The sequence below is a fragment of the Heloderma suspectum genome, chromosome Z (assembly GCF_057233095.1).
Source record: "Heloderma suspectum isolate Gila_16-S chromosome Z, 16-S_ref, whole genome shotgun sequence".
Lineage (NCBI taxonomy): Eukaryota > Metazoa > Chordata > Lepidosauria > Squamata > Helodermatidae > Heloderma > Heloderma suspectum.
In genome coordinates, this window is record NC_139476.1 from 310,001 (window position 1) to 315,000 (window position 5,000).

Genomic DNA, 5,000 nt, shown 5'->3' on the forward strand with positions numbered 1-5,000 from the left:
CTGCTGGAGACTTTGGCCTTCGACAGGGCGGATGTGGTGGCCCTCATTCAACTTCCAGGCTCGCGTGAGACGGACGTCTGCCTGGCGTCCGAGAACGCCTACCGCCGCTTTTGGGTGGGCTGCAAAGCGGCGCAGCGCGCCAACCCGGCCCTGCTGGCGGACTTTGAGGTGGTGCCGCTCTTCCGGGGTGACACGAAGGTCCTGACCGTCATCTTCAGGACCTCTGCCATCCCGGAGGAGGACGTGACTCTCTGGGTGTCACGCTATGCAAAAATACTCATGGGACCTGACAAGAAGCGTGACCGGCACGGTTTTTGGACTGGGGAATACCGTTGCGTAGTCGCCTTCAAGGGGGAGGAGACGGGAGGAGGCCGCATCCCAAAGTACTTCTACCTGGGGGCGGAGAGGGGCATCACACGGTACAGCGGCCAGCCGCCGGCGTGCTTCCAGTGCGGCTCCTACGGCCACCGGCGGCGGAACTGCACCACGCCGCTGTGCTCGCGGTGCGGCGTCCGCGGACACGCAACGGCCGCCTGCCAGGCCAGCATCCGCTGCAACCTGTGCGAGGAGCCCGGGCACACCTACTTTTGGTGTCCGCGTGCCCAGTACAACCGGGAGGACGAGGAGCGGTGGGGTGCGGCGAACAGGGCCGCCCAGGCGGGGCGGGAGCGTGCAGAGGCACAGGCCTGGCATCAAGCGCAACAGAGACGGCGGGAAGGGGAGGCGCAAGGTGTGAGGCCGGGGGCTCCGGACAGGGCCCGCGCCCAAGAGTCAAAGGCCCGGGGGGGCGCTGGCAACCAGGGGGAGGAGGGCGCCGACTGGCGGACGGTCACCCGCCGGCCGGCAGGAAAGAAAGGCAGGACCCCGGATGCCGGGGTTGCAGGCGCCGCGCCACGTGCTACAGGCGTGGAGGTGTGGCGGGCACAAAACACCGTGTTACAGACATGCAACGCCTTCAGACTCCTCGGGGAAGGTGAGTGGCAAGGGCCAGGCCAACGCCTACATGCCGACAACGACCCTGGTCTAGAAGAGGACCGGCAAGGGGGGAGCGCGGCCGAAGAGCAGACGGCAACCAAGGAGGGGCAGGCAGGCGGGGAAGACGCCTCTCCGCCGCCAGTGCAGCCGCTCCCGCCGCGAGAGCAGCAGCCCGAGGATGCGCAGCGGGCCCGGAAGATGAAGAGGCGGCGGCGGGGAGGGGGTGCCGCGACGGAGTCGGGGACCCCAAGCGTGGGTACAGCCCCGGTGGGGAGGGATAGAGAGGGCCGGCCGTCGCAGAAGACACCCGACTTGCCCACCGACCCCGAACTATCAGCAGACCTGTCAGTTGTCCCGCCAACTGGCCCCAACACCGTACTACAAGCGCGGAGTGAGCAACAGGACGGGACTGACCCCAACGGCGAGCTGGATGAAAGGCAGGACTTTACGTGCATGGTGGAGGTCGGCTCAGGAGCAGTGACAGCTCCCGCCATGGATGGAACAGGAAACATCGTGCGAGGCTGCCCGGGAGGCCGGAGGCGACCAGAAAAAGAAATCAGGGCACCGGACAGTAGGTCGACGGAGAGTGCGGTGGAGGACACCGGGGATGAGCTCGCCCTGGTCCCGTACACCCTCTCCCCAGAGCACAGTGCGCCTCCGCCCTGGGAGTCACCCGGACCCCCCCACGCGTGCCCGGATGCGCGACCTGGTGAGGCTACACCTCCGGCTTGGCCTCCGGAGGGGGTAGGGAAGTCTGCGGCCGCCGCAACCCCCTGAACGCCATGACTGCGCTACGCCTCGCGACGTGGAACGCTAGGGGCTTGCGCTCGTGGCGCAGGGCGGAGGAGATCCTGCCAACCCTGGCAGCGCTGGCGCAGGACGTGCTCATCTTGCAGGAGCTGCACTTCACCAACGAGCAGCAGCGGAGCCGAGCACAGCGGCTCTGGACCGCCGGGCCGTCGGTGTGGTCCTACGACGGCGAGGAAGGCTCGGCGGGCGTGGCGCTGCTCTTCCGCTCGCGGGCCGACCTCGCCATCGACGGAGTCGTGGAAGCGGTGCCGGGGAGGCTGCTGGTGGCGGACCTGACGCTGCGGAGCGTATCGGCGAGCGGGACGGCGGAGGAGCGTGCCTTCCGCATCTGCGGGCTCTACGCCCCCGTACAGGCCGCACGGCGGCGGGCTTTCTGGGCACATCTGCGGAACGCGTGCCACACGCGTCGTTGCCTGCTCGTGGCCGGGGATTTTAACAACCGCTCCCGGCTCTCAGACCGCAGCGCGTACGTGGGCGGGGTGCGCACGGCGGGCGAGGCCGAGCGCCCGCTGCATGGTGGCGGCGCCCCGCTGCTGCCAGACGAGCGTGAGCTGGAGCGCTTCCTGGCACAGGCCGGACTGGCGGACAAGGCACGCGAGGCCCCTAACGCGCTCGACTTCTTCCCAGTAGGGTGCCGGAGGGCGTACGCAGGCAGTTATCCGCCCGTCGGGGACGGTGCCGCTGCACGCTACACGTTCTACCACCCGTGCTTTGCCAGCCGCGTGGACCGGGTACGCGCACCGGAGAGTGTCTACGTACAGCGTTGCGCCGTGACCATCACCCCGTGGTCCGACCACGGGATACTGCGCCTAGAGCTGGCTGTGGGCGAAGTCTTCCCGAGGGGGCGACCCCTTTGGCGCCTGCGCCCGGAGGCGCTTCAGCGGGAGGAGTGCCGCGCGCTGGTAGCGACCACGCTGGCGTGCCTGCTGTCGCTGCGCACGGCGGGCCTATACAGGGATGCGGCCCCGCTGGAGTGGTGGGAGCGAGTCAAGCGAGAGGTGCGGCAGCGGTGCCGGCGGCAGGAGCGGGCGGCCTACTCCGCAGAGACACGCCGCTACCACGATGCCGTCTACCACTTCCTACAGTGCCACGCGCGTGCCGGGCGCGGCCAGCCTGTCGACACCAAGGTCCTGACACAGGCGCGGGAGAGCATCGCGCATTACCAGCGCGAGCGCTGGGACCGGCGGCGCCGGGCCAAGGTGTGCCGCACGCGTGGTGGCAGCGTAGATGTTGACGAGTGGGCGAAGACCAGGGGCGGTGGCGCAAGCCCACCGGCAGCCATCCAAGGGCTGCGCAGGACGGAGGCGGACGGCGTCAGCACGAGCCCGGGAGAGATGCTCCAGGTCGTTGAGGATTTCTATGGCGCCCTTTTTGCAAAGAAGACCCAGATCGCTGCCAACCAAAGCGAGGCCTTCCTGCACGCCATCGATGCGATGCCCAGCGATGGCGGGAGGCGGGGCTGGCGCAGCCTGTGTGAGGGCCTGAACGAGGAGGACGCACGCGGCCTGGTGGCACCCATCGCCGAGGAAGAGGTGGCGGCGGCCATCGCGCGCGGGCGCAGCCGCTCTGCGCCAGGCCCCGATGGCCTCGGCTGGGCCTTCTACAAGAAATTCCGTGCCTGGCTGGCACGCCCCTTGGCGGAAGTCTTCACGGCGTGCCTGGCACAGGACCGGACTAGCGTGACTTTTGGCGAGGGCACGCTCGTCCTCTTCCCCAAGCGCGGAGACCTGACGCTGCTCAAGAACTGGCGCCCCATCGTGCTGACCAACGTTGACTACCGCATGCTGGCAGCAGTGCTCAACGCACGGCTGGCGGCCGTGGCCGGGAAGATCGTGGTGCGTGCGCAGACCAGCGCGGTGCCGGGGCGCGCCATGCAGGACTCGCTCTGCGCACTACGTGAAGTCTTCCAGCTAGCACGCATGGGCCAGTGGCGCGGGCTGCTGCTCCAGCTGGACCAGGAGAAGGCCTTCGACAACGTACACCATGCCTTCCTGTGGGCGGCGCTGCGCTGGAAGGGCGTGCCCGAGACCTTTGTAGGCTATGTGCGACTGCTGTACCACGGCGCGGCCATCGTCCCGCAGCTGAACGGGCACCGCGGCGCACCGATCCTCATCCAGTCGGGCGTACGGCAGGGATGCCCGCTCAGCGCGCTGCTCTATGTGCTGAGCCTGGACGCGGTGCTGTGTCGGCTGGAACTGGAGAAAGGCATCACCGGTGTGCGCTTCCACCTGGCCACCCGGATGACAGTGGAAGGAGGAGCGGCCGGAGTCCACCCGCGGAAGTGGCCCCAGCACACCGGGAGCAGCGACGACGACAGCAGCGAAGGCGGCGGTGGCGGCGGCCCTCAAAACGGCCGGGCCTCGGCAGCGCCTACACTCAAGCTCGTAGCGCACGCGGATGACGTCTCACTGCTCGTGCGAGATGACAATGCGGAGCTGACAGAAGTGCGGAGGGTTTTTGACGCATACGCAGCGGCGTCCGGAGCGTGCCTGAATGCCGAGAAAAGCTTTGTCGTCTCTTTCGATGCGCTGGAGGGTACGGTACGGCGGAAGCCACTAGCGCAGCGGCTGCGCAGCGGTGGAAGCGGTGGCGGCGGCCCAGCGAGGGGAGCCGGCGTGGCGGAGGCCACCGAACCAGGCGCCGGTGACGTGGAAGCGGAGAACGACGTCAAGCTGCTCGGCATCCGCTTTTCCGTGCGGAGGGACGGCTGGAAGTGCAACTGGCACTCCTGGGCAGAAGGGGTCCGCAACAGGGTGGCACAGTGGAAGCCCTGGCGGCTCACCCTGTACCAGAAAGCACGCTATGTGCGCACCTACCTGCTCCCGGCGGCGGCCAACCTGGCAGCAGTGTACCCGCCCCCGGAGCGGCTCGTGCAAGACATCAGCGCAGAACTGTTCACCTTCCTGTGGGGCATGCGCACGTTCCCACTGGCACGCGTGGTGGCGTACCGGCCCGTCGCGCAGGCGGGGCTGGCCTTCCCGGCAGTTGGGCCGGCGCTGCTGGCCTCCTTCCTGGCCTGCAACTTCGGGAAGTGGGCGCTTGCACGTGCGGAGGCAAGCGGTACGGCGCCAGAAGGCCGCCCGCGCATAGCAGAGCACTTCTGGATGGAAGGTTTCGAGCGTGGCTGGCGGGGCAGCGCATGGGCGCGACGCTGGTGGGACGAGGGTTCCTGGGACTACCGCATCACACAGGCCGCCAAGGCCATGGGGCCCGAC